Source organism: Prunus avium, chromosome 8 (assembly GCF_965620075.1).
Source record: "Prunus avium chromosome 8, drPruAviu1.hap1.1, whole genome shotgun sequence".
Taxonomy (NCBI): domain Eukaryota; kingdom Viridiplantae; phylum Streptophyta; class Magnoliopsida; order Rosales; family Rosaceae; genus Prunus; species Prunus avium.
This window is the reverse complement of record NC_142291.1, coordinates 10156971-10171328: the sequence shown is the minus strand read 5'-3', so window position 1 is coordinate 10171328 and position 14358 is coordinate 10156971. Positions and strand designations below refer to the sequence as shown.

The window sequence follows — 14358 nt, the reverse complement described above, 5'->3', positions numbered from 1 at the left end:
TTGGAACAACTTTCATGAAGACTGTTGCCTCATCCGAGCTATGTAGGTTGCTGAAACGAAGCTTGCAATATGACCTACGGAACTGGACTGGCAGGGGGCTGTAGCCAAAATGAGTTTGTCTTTAAGCTCTTCTTCTCTTCATCCAAATTAGGCCTTAACATGCATGAATTGCATGAATTATGCTCTCTTGCTCTTTTGGCCTACAAAACACACAAAGGGAGGCAAATAACTCAAAATTATAAGAAACTAAGCAAAAGAAGTAAGTAAATTGGGCATGTATATGTATGAAATTATGAGCTTAACACACCCCCAAACTTAGATTTTGCTAGTCCTCGAGCAAAACAAAAGAGAAACAAAGATAAAAACAAAACAAGAAGTTAACTAGACCACTTTCGTAGGTAACTCGATTGCATTGAGCGTATGCAACAAGCCTTTAAACCTCTAGGCATCCCTAGTAGGAGGAGTTGTGTCTCCTGAGGGTTTAACAGATACGATACCCACAAACGTTTTTCTAACTCTACAAAACAAAATGGTTAGAAAAACAACTTTGAAATCAACTAATGAAAATGAAAGAAAGTTTTAGTCATACCTTCAACACCATAGAGTTGCCAAGATAGGTCATCAATCAGTGTGTACAAGTGGAAGCTATAGCTCAAAGGCACACAGTTTCAAAGCAAGCACACTCAAACCTTGAATAGAGAACATGCTTCGACTCTAATTCTCACAGATAACACTCAATCACTCAGAACCTATGTTTTAATTCTCTCAAGAAAGCATAAGTGAGTGTATGAAATAGAAGCACAAATTTGGTTAGATCTCATGAAAGGAATTAAATACTAAGAATAGAGATACACACATACTTACCAGCACCCATGAATACATCCTCAAAGATCAGCTAGGTCTTTCACAATGTTGTAATGAAAGGCTAAGGTTTAGGGGAAATGGAAGAATTGGAAGGAAAAACAAATAACTTAAGAACATACCAAGGTTGCATGCTTCATTAATCTGCAAGGCATCATTGATTTAGATTGGCATGGCAGCAAACTTCATGGTATCACCTGGCATGGACTTTATTTTTCACACTTAGATCAAATCGAAACACTTTCATCTTCGTTGATTTGATATGCATCTTCATTAACTTCATTGCCCAGATTCACACCAAATTTCATTTAGGTACACGGCAGCAACTTCCTTGCATCAAACTTTATCTTGGCACACCTTGGTATATTTCTAAGTTATAGGGTATGGCTACAAGAGGTTAAGTATCTCAGATTGAGATACAAAGGTAGGGAAAATGATGAGGGTGATAAAAGAAAAGGCTTTGAGTGTTTGGCTTCAAGAGGGCTAATGGAACACACATATGGGTAGGGTGAAAAGAAAGCATAAAGAATGGTTATACACACATAGCCTAGCATCACTTCAATGAGTTCATTCATGAATGAGAGCAAGCATATGATATCTGCAAAAGAGAATCATCCTTAGTATTCGATCAAAATGAAATGATGAGATCAATTAGAGTGAATTGAAGAAAATAAGTATGGATGAGAAATAGAACACTTTAAACCCTCTCAAGAAAGCAATTAGGCTCGATATAGCTCACTAGGGTAGTCTCCACTATTTTCCTTCAAGAATTTGAGCATGGTACTTTAGCCACCAGAATTCTAAGAGCCAAAGCTTTGTGAAGTGCAAAATTCTGATATGAAAACCTCAATGGCAGCTCCATAGCATCGATTGTATGACATTTAGAAAAAAAAATTAGTGACAAATGAACGAAAATTGAAACACAAATGAATGAAATTTGAAAACCTTCCCCCCAGACCTGAATTAAACATTGTCCTCAATGTGAAAGCATACAAAAGATGATTGAGAACAAACAAATGATAAAGGGAAAAGTTTAGAAGAAGGTTTAGGAAAAAAAAAAAAAAAAAAAAAAAAGAATATATAAGCAACTCATGGATGACCAGTTAAGGGCCTCAGAAAACACAGCCAGGGGATCCGGGAAGGTTGGAGGGGTCACAATGGTCCCGCTTAAAACCCAAACTTCTTAGACACCGAAGGTGTCGCCTAAAGAACTCCTAGACACTGTATTGACGGAGGTGCTCACTGGGGTTACCAAAAGTTAGCTTATATGAATTATTATTTTTTTTTTAAATTTTTTTTAAATTTTTATATTTATTTATTTATAAAAAGGAACAGAAACTTAAAAATAAAAACAAAACAAGTAAAGAGAAAGGATTGAAATGCTTCCCCTTGATGCGATTAGGTCGATTGCTACCAAGCACCTTCTTCTTGAACACATGGGTTGCCTCCCAAGAAGCGCCTTAGTTACTGTCTTGGCAAGACATTGTGCAATCAGCTAAGTTGATGGTACGAAGGGAAGTTGATCTACCACATGGCCAGTTTGGATGCCAGCTGAAACTCCCTCATAGAATGGCTTTAAACGTTGTCCATTTACTTTGAAAGTCGAGCCATCTTTAGGGTTTTGAATCTCCACAGCTCCATAGGGAGAAACATTGACCACGGTGAATGGGCCTTGCCATCTAGACTTCAATTTTCCTGGAAAGAGACGCAAACGTGAGTTAAACAAAAGAACTGACATACCTTTGGAGAACTCTTTCCGTTGAATGTTTCTGTCATGGTAACTCTTGGTTCGTTCTTTGTAAAGCTTTGCATTCTCATAAGACTCATGTCTAATTTCTTCCAATTCATTGAGCTGAAACTTTCTTGCATGGCCTGCCTTGTCTAGATCAAAATTTAACTTCTTGATGGCCCAAAAAGCATTGTGTTCAAGCTCCATTGGCAGGTGACAAGCTTTCCCAAACACAAGACGATAAGGGCTCATTCCAATGGGAGTCTTATATGCAGTCCTATAAGCCCATAATGAATCATTGAGCTTAGCTGCCCAATCTTTCCTTGTATTGTTCACCACATTCTCCAGGATGTGCTTAATTTCTCTATTGCTTATTTCCACTTGACCAGAAGTTTGCGGATGATATGGTGTAGAGACTCGATGGGTGATGTTGTACTTCTTCATGAGTGCTTCGAATGGCTTGTTACAGAAGTGGCTGCCTCCATCACTAATGACAGCCCTTGGAGTACCAAACCTTGTGAAAATATTATCCTTCAAGAACTTCAGCACCACCTTATAATCATTGGTTTTGGTGGCTATGGCTTCCACCCATTTAGACACATAATCAACAGCAACAAGTATGTAAGTATAACCAAAGGAAGATGGGAATGGTCCCATGAAATCAATACCCCACACATCGAAGAGCTCCACAACAAGTATGTTATTCAATGGCATTTCATTCCTGCGACTTATGTTCCCCATCCTTTGGCACCTATCACACTTAACACAAAAATTAAATGCATCTTTAAATAGAGTGGGCCAAAAGAAACCAGATTGCAGAATTTTAAGTGCTGTTTTCTTAGCTCCAAAGTGACCTCCACAGGCCAATTCGTGGCTATGCCTAAGTATGCTTTCTTGCTCTTCTTCTGGAACACATCTTCTGATGAGTTGATCCGGGCAATGCTTGAATAAGAAAGGTTCATCCCATACATAATGTTTCACCATGGAAAAGAACTTCTTCTTATCCTGAGAAGTTAGATCATTTCTAAGAACACCACAAGCAAGATAATTAACAAAATCAGCATACCATGGCTCTTTGACTTGGGCAGCATATAGTTGTTCATCAGGGAAAGTCTCATTCAAGGGTAGCACAGCTCCTCCTTTTTCTTCAACCACAATTCTGCTCAAATGATCAGCTACCACATTCTCACATCCCTTCTTATCTCGAATCTCCAAATCGAATTCTTGCAGCAAGAGAATCCATCTAATCAAGCGTGGTTTGGCATCCTTCTTAGTGAGCAAGTATCTAAGGGCTGCATGGTCAGAATAAACAATTACTTTAGAACCAACAAGGTAAGAACGAAATTTTTCTAAAGCAAAAACCACAGCAAGCAACTCCTTCTCTGTTGTGGAGTAGTTGATTTGAGCATCATTCAAGGTCCGGCTAGCATAATGAATCACATGGGGCAGCTTGTTCTTCTTTTGACCTAAAACTGCACCAATAGCAAAGTCAGAGGCATCACACATTATTTCAAATGGTAAAGACCAATCCGGAGCTATGATAATAGGGGCTGAAGTTAGCTCCCTCTTCAAGGTAGAAAAAGCTTCCATGCAAGCTTCATTAAACTCAAAAACAGCATCCTTAGCAAGGAGATTACACAATGGCCTTGTAATGCTTGAGAAATTTTTGATGAACCTTCTATAGAATCCAGCATGACCTAGAAAGCTTCTAATTCCTTTAACAGAGGTAGGGGGTGGAAGATTTGAGATGAGATCGATCTTGGCTTTATCCACTTCGATTCCCTTGCTTGAAATCACATGGCCTAGCACAATGCCTTGTCTCACCATGAAGTGACACTTCTCCCAATTCAAAATCAGATTTGTTTCCTGGCATCTTTTAAGCACTAGAGACAAGTGGTGAAGACAATTATCAAAAGAGGAACCAAAAACGGAAAAATCATCCATAAATACCTCAATGAATCGTTCCACCATATCTGAAAAGATTGACATCATGCATCTTTGGAAAGTTGCTGGGGCATTGCACAAACCGAATGGCATCCTTCTATAAGCAAACGTACCAAATGGGCATGTGAATGTGGTTTTCTCTTGGTCTTCCGGAGCAATGGGAATTTAATTATAACCTGAAAAACCATCAAGAAAACAATAGTAAGCATGGCCAGATAAACGTTCAAGCATTTGATCAATAAAAGGTAAGGGGAAATGATCTTTTCTAGTGGATGTGTTCAACTTCCTGTAATCAATGCAAACTCTCCAACCAGTGACAGTTCGTGTAGGAACTAGCTCATTCTTCTCATTCTTCACAACGGTGATTCCGGACTTCTTTGGAACAACTTGCACAGGGCTCACCCACTTAGAATCTGAAATTGGGTAGATGATTCCTACATCGAGTAGCTTTAAAACTTCAGCTCTAACCACCTCTTTCATGTTGGGATTTAGCCTCCTTTGGGCATCACGAGATGGTTTGCTGTCTTCTTCCATTAAAATCCGGTGCATGCACATGCTTGGACTAATTCCTTTGATGTCTGCTATGGTCCACCCAATGGCTGTTTTATGCTCTTTTAGAACTTTAATTAAGCTCTCTTCTTCATGTGAGGAGAGACCTGCAGCAATTATAACAGGGAGAGTTTCGTTAGCACCCAAATATGTATATTTAAGATTATTGGGAAGAGGTTTAAGTTCTAGCTTTGGTGGGATGACAATGGATGGCTCCAATTTCGTGGATGATGGTCCAAGAGGCTCGATTGGTGGCCTAAAGGATGGTGGGTATGGCGGAAACACTTCTAAGGCAGCCACCACTTCTTGGAACTCCGGTTCACAAAGATCTTCCTCTTCTTGTGTTAAGACAGCTTCTAGAGCATCATTAGACTTTCTCTGCAAAATTTTGGAAGAAACCTCATGATCCACAACATCAATTGAAAAGCAAGAATCAAGAGAGATAGAAGGTTGAGATAGAGCATTAAGCATTTTAAATTCAACAGTTTCACCCAAAACAGTCATGGAGAGGGTGCTATCTTTCACTTTGATGATTGTGTCTGCAGTGGCCATGAATGGTCTGCCTAGGAGAATGGGATCAACACGATCTCCATTTGGATTGTCTTCCATGTCCATCACTACAAAATCAGCAGGGAGAATTAGTGTATTAACTTGAACTAGAATATCTTCTACAATACCTTTTGGATATTTTATAGAATGATCAGCTAGTTCAAGTCGCATTGAAGTCTTCTTCATCCCTTCTAAGCCAAGCTCTTGATAAACTGAATATGGCAAAACATTGATGCTTGCTCCCAAGTCCAACATGGCTCTTCCAACCTTCTTGACTCCAATGTTAATGGGAATGTCAAAGCTGCCAGGATCATCTAGTTTTGGTGGAAGTTTCCTTTGCAATACAGCACTTACATTCTGGTCGAGCTTTACTCCTTCATTTGGAGCGAAATTGAGCTTGTGAGTTTTCAAGTCCTTGATGAATTTTCCATATGCAGGAATCTGTTCAATAAGATCAAGCAAAGGCAAATTGATATTAACTTTACTCAAAATATCATAAATCTCTTTAAAAGCCTTATCTTGCTTTGCTTTCTTAAGACGGCCTGGAAATGGAATCTGTGGAACATATGGAGCGGGTGGCACGTATCTATCTTCTTGAAGATGTGGTGGCACAAATTTGTCATCCCTTTTATGCAATTGGAATTGATCGGATTTCTGAGAATCTGATTTGGCCTTAGGAGCATATTGAGAAGTTTTGAGTTGTTCTCCTTCCGTAGCCATGGTCTCCTCGTCTTTATCTTCTACAATCACAACATCATTTGAAAGATTAGAATCATCTTTATTATCAATGATCTTACCTGATCTGAGCACATGAATGGCCTTGGCTTCTGGGTTCTTTGGATTGATCTCAGTTTGGCTTGGCCATTTCCCAGGCACTCTTTGAGTTATTTCAGCAGCTATTTGGCCTAATTGGACTTCCAATTTGGAGATGGCAGCTTGTGTAGTTTGCTGAAAATTGGATTGGTTGATTGCCATCTGCTTCACTATATCTTCCAATGATGATGATGATTGTTGTGGCCTTTGGAATGAAGGGGGATTTGCTTGATTCTGGGTATTTCTCCATGAAAAGTTTGGATGATTCCTCCAACCTGGATTATAACTTTGAGAGTATGGATCATTTCTTGGACCTTGGTTGTAGGAATTTACCAACTTAGCTTGCTCTTGCACAAATTCTGGATATCCAGCCCCAAGTGGACAAGCTGTGGTAGCATGGTCATGAGATTCACAAATGCTACACACTTCCTTCGGAGGGCTTCTTGAGTTTAATGCAAGAAGAGCATCTAGCTTTTGTTCCAGTTTTGAAATCTGCACACTAGAAGCATCATTAGAACCACTAATAACACGTTTACCTCTTGTATCCGTATGTTGGGTCTCCATTGCTATCTCCTCAAAGAGTTCGTACGTTTCTTCTGGAGTTTTGGTTTTAAAAGAACCACCTGCAAAATTGGTGACTATATTATGACTAGAAGGGGTTAGTCCTTTATAAAACATACGCATTTGAAGCTTCAATGGAATCCCATGATGAGGACATTGGTTGAGCAACCCATTGAATTTCTCCCATGCTTCACAAAACGATTCATCATCTTGCTGTGCAAATAACAAGATCTTGTCCCTAAGCATGTCGGTCTTTTGTGTGGAGAAGTATTTTTCCAGGAACTTCTTTTGAATGGCAGACCATGTAGTGAGTGAACCAGGCTTCAAAGAATTCAACCAATACTTCGCCTTATCCTTTAAAGTGTATGGAAACACTCTCATTCGAAGTTGATCTTCTGTCACACCTGTCAAGGGAAAAGAACTCACAACATTAAAAATATCCTTTATATGAGTCAATGGATCTTCATTAGGTAAACCATAAAAGGAAGGCAGCATATTAAGATGAGAAGATTTAAGCTCATAATTTCGAGCTACAGTGGGCAGCAAAATGCTTGAAGGAGATGCTGGAATTGTTGGGATATCAAGTTCTCCCATGAACTCAATGGCAGCCATCATTTCTTCTTCTTCTTGGTCTGAACTTGCTTCCGAATTTGAAAGTGAAGAACCGGGAAGTTCAGTGTGGAGAGCAAGACTTGTAAATGTAGCAAGAGCTTGCTCTTTTGCAGTTGACAACTCCCTTTCTAGACGATTCTGAATTTCAGAGGTCACTCGTCTGGGTTGCAATGATGGTCCTGCGTTCAAAGATCTAGAACGTTGGAACGAAGACCTCACTTGTTCAAGTAATGGATTTTTAGACATAAACTACCTGAAACAGAAAATTAGATTAATTAGAAACACTAAAAAGAATAGGGTAACCTTGGGCACATAACCAGGGAAGAACTTTCGTTCAGTCCCCGGCAACGGCGCCAAAATTTGTTGTTAATAATATGTTAACTCGCAATTGTACGGGGCAATTAGTAGTATAGCAAGACAAGTACGAGGTCGTACCCACGAAGACTGAGAAGTTCAAATTAGTTATGTACTTTAGATTACCAAATTCAAGAAGTTAGGAAGTTAAATCTAAAACAGAATTTAAAGCAAGAGTGAGTTTGAAAACAAATGCAGCAAGATTAAAATGAACTTTGAAGTGAGAATGCTTGTGATTATAGAAAGAAATGAACAAACTGAAATTGCAACGGAAAGCAAGTAAACAAAAGTAACAAAGGGTGGTTTTGAAAGTTAAAACACAGGTTTGGAGACTAGGGCATTCGATTCACCATAACAATTCAATTCTGGGTTATAAAGATTCAAGTAACAAGTCTAATTCAGATTCAAAGATTGATTCTAGCTAAAGTATGATTAGGCCATGGTGTTTGGTCCTAACCTTGTGTTCCTAATTCCCTAATTTGATCATTTGTTGTCTAACCTAAAATTAAGCATTAGGAACCCATTAAGCATAGAAGAACATTTTAAACAACCAAGTATGTATCTAATCCCTGTTGTCGAATGTCCATACATACTCTTCCTATTCATAGTTCAATTCGAATTAAAGCATGGTGTATACTCTTAATTCAAACCAAGATAGTTAACAAACAAGTTCTAATGGTGATCAATCATTCAAACAAGCATGTTAACTTATAAGCATAATGAATAAGAACATGAATCATGAATCAAACTTGAAACTCCAAACTTATAAACCCAGAATATTCATGTTAGGTTACATCGAAGCCCTAGTTATGGATTTAGCTACTCATAATGGAAAAGAGACTTGAACAGAAATGAGAAAACATAATGAATGCAATAAGAGTAGAAAAACCCTTTTTCTGAAGTTCTTGTGGTGTCCAAGGCTTCTCCAAGTGCTTCTCCACTTCTAATGCTTCTCCAAGAGCTTCCCCACTTCTAGAAAGATGTATGAAGGATATGGAGGTGATTTGGGATGAGTTTGAGTGAGTGGTGATGGCTAAGGAAGATGAAATTCGTAGGGAAATGGAATAGAAGTTTGCTGGAGTTGTTTTGGTGATTGTTGGAGTGTTTGGGATTGTGAGAGTGTTTGAGGATGGTTGGAGTGAATTGTGGGGGTTGTGAATCTCAGGATTTGTTGTGTCTTGAATGTGGAATGGATGTGGTATTTATAGGGAGAGGGGAGTGATAAATCTGAATTCAATATGGCTAATGCATACAACACTTGCATTATAAAAGATGAATTGGTTGATGCACTTCACTAATGCATACAACACTTGCATTATAAAATCTGAATTGGTTGATGCACTTCAGCAATAAATCCCACCAGCAGCCCTAGCTCATCTTCATGTCACCATGACCAAGCCTCCAACCAGCTACAATAGCTCATGCCTAGCTCACCATGACCAAGCTTCCAACCAGCTCATCCTGAGGTCAGCATGACCAGCAACTTCAAGGGCTTACAACTTGGGCTAGGCTGAATCAAATGAAGACTTAAAGATGTCCATTGTGAAGTTCAGAATGTGTATGATCCAACCACACAAGTATTGGCCCAATCCAAGCTCGGAGGAGGAAGTTAAGGCCGAAACAAATTGCTAACTCAGTTTGCTCGCTGGCAAAATCCATCCTGAGCATGGTTCTGTGTTTGCTAGGTGACGGACTCCAGATTTATCCAATGGGGCTGAATTTTGGATATGTTATAGTACACACCCATTGGAACAACTTTCATGAAGACTGTTGCCTCATCCGAGCTATGTAGGTTGCTGAAACGAAGCTTGCAATATGACCTACGGAACTGGACTGGCAGGGGGCTGTAGCCAAAATGAGTTTGTCTTTAAGCTCTTCTTCTCTTCATCCAAATTAGGCCTTAACATGCATGAATTGCATGAATTATGCTCTCTTGCTCTTTTGGCCTACAAAACACACAAAGGGAGGCAAATAACTCAAAATTATAAGAAACTAAGCAAAAGAAGTAAGTAAATTGGGCATGTATATGTATGAAATTATGAGCTTAACACACCCCCAAACTTAGATTTTGCTAGTCCTCGAGCAAAACAAAAGAGAAACAAAGATAAAAACAAAACAAGAAGTTAACTAGACCACTTTCGTAGGTAACTCGATTGCATTGAGCGTATGCAACAAGCCTTTAAACCTCTAGGCATCCCTAGTAGGAGGAGTTGTGTCTCCTGAGGGTTTAACAGATACGATACCCACAAACGTTTTTCTAACTCTACAAAACAAAATGGTTAGAAAAACAACTTTGAAATCAACTAATGAAAATGAAAGAAAGTTTTAGTCATACCTTCAACACCATAGAGTTGCCAAGATAGGTCATCAATCAGTGTGTACAAGTGGAAGCTATAGCTCAAAGGCACACAGTTTCAAAGCAAGCACACTCAAACCTTGAATAGAGAACATGCTTCGACTCTAATTCTCACAGATAACACTCAATCACTCAGAACCTATGTTTTAATTCTCTCAAGAAAGCATAAGTGAGTGTATGAAATAGAAGCACAAATTTGGTTAGATCTCATGAAAGGAATTAAATACTAAGAATAGAGATACACACATACTTACCAGCACCCATGAATACATCCTCAAAGATCAGCTAGGTCTTTCACAATGTTGTAATGAAAGGCTAAGGTTTAGGGGAAATGGAAGAATTGGAAGGAAAAACAAATAACTTAAGAACATACCAAGGTTGCATGCTTCATTAATCTGCAAGGCATCATTGATTTAGATTGGCATGGCAGCAAACTTCATGGTATCACCTGGCATGGACTTTATTTTTCACACTTAGATCAAATCGAAACACTTTCATCTTCGTTGATTTGATATGCATCTTCATTAACTTCATTGCCCAGATTCACACCAAATTTCATTTAGGTACACGGCAGCAACTTCCTTGCATCAAACTTTATCTTGGCACACCTTGGTATATTTCTAAGTTATAGGGTATGGCTACAAGAGGTTAAGTATCTCAGATTGAGATACAAAGGTAGGGAAAATGATGAGGGTGATAAAAGAAAAGGCTTTGAGTGTTTGGCTTCAAGAGGGCTAATGGAACACACATATGGGTAGGGTGAAAAGAAAGCATATGGGCAACGCAATGAGTTTTACTCGCGACGCCGTTACCTTCGAATCGACGGTTCGTGGGCCCAATTCTGAGGTCGGAGCCCAGATCAGCGGTTTGCCCGATTTGCCGTTGCACGCGCGTCGGTCCAGCTCCTCTCCAATAACTTACGCCATCTGTCCTACATCACCCCGTGGAGCTCGTCTCCAATTAACTGGGCACCGCAAACGAACGAAAGCGAAAAAACAACAGGACTCGACGCCCACTGCCGAAATTATTGGGGTTGTTCATAACGTTGTCAGTTTTTTTGTTTTTTTTTGTTTTGGTTCAATTATCGTAAGGTAGGCCCCACAGCCGATCGGAACCGGCAGTTCGGCAGGCCTGCGCGCGACACATGGTAGGGGTGGCGACGACAAGGCCTGACAGGCCATGCCATTTCATGCGGGGGGGCGTTGGATAGCCAACCCATGGTCATATGGCATGGCTCAAACGTGGCTTATATACTTTTAGGTGTTATAAGCTAACGGATGCGATCATACCAACTCACATGCACCGGATCCCATCAGAACTCCGAAGTTAAGCGAGTTTGGGCGAGAGTAGTACTAGGATGGGTGACCTCCTGGGAAGTCCTCGTGTTGCATCCCTTCTTTTTTTGCCTTGTTGACGTTTCAATTGTCGTGGGCGTTTGCTTTCCGTCATCTTATTCATCTGGATGTCTTTGTTTTATCACGACCCCGTGGCGCAGCGTGACAATCGGGGCACACTATGATTAAATACTCCTAGAAAGCCTAGGATTAACGAAGGAATTAAAATAGGAAAATAACACAGTTACCAAAAACTTCAAAAACTGGATTTCGGGCTAGTAAACGACGTCGGATGCCCGAAAAAGCCCACGACTCATGGCAACGCAATGAGTTTTACTCGCGACGCCGTTGCCTTCGAATCGACGGACTGTGGGCCCAATTCTGAGGTCGGAGCCCAGATCAGCGGTTTGCCCGATTTGCCGTTGCACGCGCGTCGGTCCAGCTCCTCTCCATTAACTTACGCCATCTGTCCTACATCACCCCGTGGAGCTCGTCTCCAATTAACCGGGCACCGCAAACGAACGAAAGCGAAAAAACAACAGGACTCGACGCCCACTGCCGAAATTATTGGGGTTGTTCTTAACGTTGTCAGTTTTTTTGTTTTTTTTTGTTTTGGTTCAATTATCGTAAGGTAGGCCCCACAGCCGATCGGAACCAGCAGTTCGGCAGGCCTGCGCGCGACACATGGTAGGGGTGGCGACGACAAGGCCTGACAGGCCATGCCATTTCATGCGGGGGGCGTTGGATAGCCAACCCATGGTCATATGGCATGGCTCAAACGTGGCTTATATACTTTTAGGTGTTATAAGCTAACGGATGCGATCATACCAACTCACATGCACCGGATCCCATCAGAACTCCGAAGTTAAGCGAGTTTGGGCGAGAGTAGCACTAGGATGGGTGACCTCCTGGGAAGTCCTCGTGTTGCATCCCTTCTTTTTTTGCCTTGTTGACGTTTCAATTGTCGTGGGCGTTTGCTTTCCGTCATCTTATTCATCTGGATGTCTTTGTTTTATCACGACCCCGTGGCGCAGCGTGACAATCGGGGCACACTATGATTAAATACTCCTAGAAAGCCTAGGATTAACGAAGGAATTAAAATAGGAAAATAACACAGTTACCAAAAACTTCAAAAACTGGATTTCGGGCTAGTAAACGACGTCGGATGCCCGAAAAAGCCCACGACTCATGGCAAAGCAATGAGTTTTACTCGCGACGCCGTTGCCTTCGAATCGACGGTTCGTGGGCCCAATTCTGAGGTCGGAGCCCAGATCAGCGGTTTGCCCGATTTGCCGTTGCACGCGCGTCGGTCCAGCTCCTCTCCAATAACTTACGCCATCTGTCCTACATCACCCCGTGGAGCTCGTCTCCAATTAACCGGGCACCGCAAACGAACGAAAGCGAAAAAACAACAGGACTCGACGCCCACTGCCGAAATTATTGGGGTTGTTCTTAACGTTGTCAGTTTTTTTGTTTTTTTTTTGTTTTGGTTCAATTATCGTAAGGTAGGCCCCACAGCCGATCGGAACCGGCAGTTCGGCAGGCCTGCGCGCGACACATGGTAGGGGTGGCGACGACAAGGCCTGACAGGCCATGCCATTTCATGCGGGGGGCGTTGGATAGCCAACCCATGGTCATATGGCATGGCTCAAACGTGGCTTATATACTTTTAGGTGTTATAAGCTAACGGATGCGATCATACCAACTCACATGCACCGGATCCCATCAGAACTCCGAAGTTAAGCGAGTTTGGGCGAGAGTAGTACTAGGATGGCTGACCTCCTGGGAAGTCCTCGTGTTGCATCCCTTCTTTTTTTGCCTTGTTGACGTTTCAATTGTCGTGGGCGTTTGCTTTCCGTCATCTTATTCATCTGGATGTCTTTGTTTTATCACGACCCCGTGGCGCAGCGTGACAATCGGGGCACACTATGATTAAATACTCCTAGAAAGCCTAGGATTAACGAAGGAATTAAAATAGGAAAATAACACAGTTACCAAAAACTTCAAAAACTGGATTTCGGGCTAGTAAACGACGTCGGATGCCCGAAAAAGCCCACGACTCATGGCAACGCAATGAGTTTTACTCGCGACGCCGTTGCCTTCGAATCGACGGACTGTGGGCCCAATTCTGAGGTCGGAGCCCAGATCAGCGGTTTGCCTGATTTGCCGTTGCACGCGCGTCGGTCCAGCTCCTCTCCAATAACTTACGCCATCTGTCCTACATCACCCCGTGGAGCTCGTCTCCAATTAACCGGGCACCGCAAACGAACGAAAGCGAAAAAACAACAGGACTCGACGCCCACTGCCGAAATTATTGGGGTTGTTCTTAACGTTGTCAGTTTTTTTGTTTTTTTTTGTTTTGGTTCAATTATCGTAAGGTAGGCCCCACAGCCGATCGGAACCGGCAGTTCGGCAGGCCTGCGCGCGACACATGGTAGGGGTGGCGACGACAAGGCCTGACAGGCCATGCCATTTCATGCGGGGGGCGTTGGATAGCCAACCCATGGTCATATGGCATGGCTCAAACGTGGCTTATATACTTTTAGGTGTTATAAGCTAACGGATGCGATCATACCAACTCACATGCACCGGATCCCATCAGAACTCCGAAGTTAAGCGAGTCTGGGCGAGAGTAGTACTAGGATGGGTGACCTCCTGGGAAGTCCTCGTGTTGCATCCCTTCTTTTTTTGCCTTG

At 41.6% G+C, this 14358-nt stretch overlaps 5 non-coding genes across 5 annotated transcripts; all 5 read left to right on the top strand.

Annotated features, from left to right (window-relative positions):
* The first annotated feature begins 7145 nt into the window (after window positions 1-7145).
* LOC148291730 (small nucleolar RNA R71) lies at window positions 7146-7252 on the top strand. Its single transcript, XR_015827189.1, has one exon. It is a non-coding gene; the product is annotated as a small nucleolar RNA R71 (small nucleolar RNA).
* A 4351-nt stretch (window positions 7253-11603) lies between these two features.
* On the top strand, window positions 11604-11722 carry LOC148291729 (5S ribosomal RNA). The gene has a single exon (XR_015827375.1). It is a non-coding gene; the product is annotated as a 5S ribosomal RNA (ribosomal RNA).
* Window positions 11723-12476: 754 nt separating this feature from the next.
* Window positions 12477-12595, top strand: LOC148291728 (5S ribosomal RNA). The gene has a single exon (XR_015826979.1). It is a non-coding gene; the product is annotated as a 5S ribosomal RNA (ribosomal RNA).
* A 755-nt stretch (window positions 12596-13350) lies between these two features.
* Window positions 13351-13469, top strand: LOC148291727 (5S ribosomal RNA). Its single transcript, XR_015826842.1, has one exon. It is a non-coding gene; the product is annotated as a 5S ribosomal RNA (ribosomal RNA).
* A 754-nt stretch (window positions 13470-14223) lies between these two features.
* On the top strand, window positions 14224-14342 carry LOC148291726 (5S ribosomal RNA). The gene has a single exon (XR_015827634.1). It is a non-coding gene; the product is annotated as a 5S ribosomal RNA (ribosomal RNA).
* The last annotated feature ends 16 nt before the right edge of the window (window positions 14343-14358 follow it).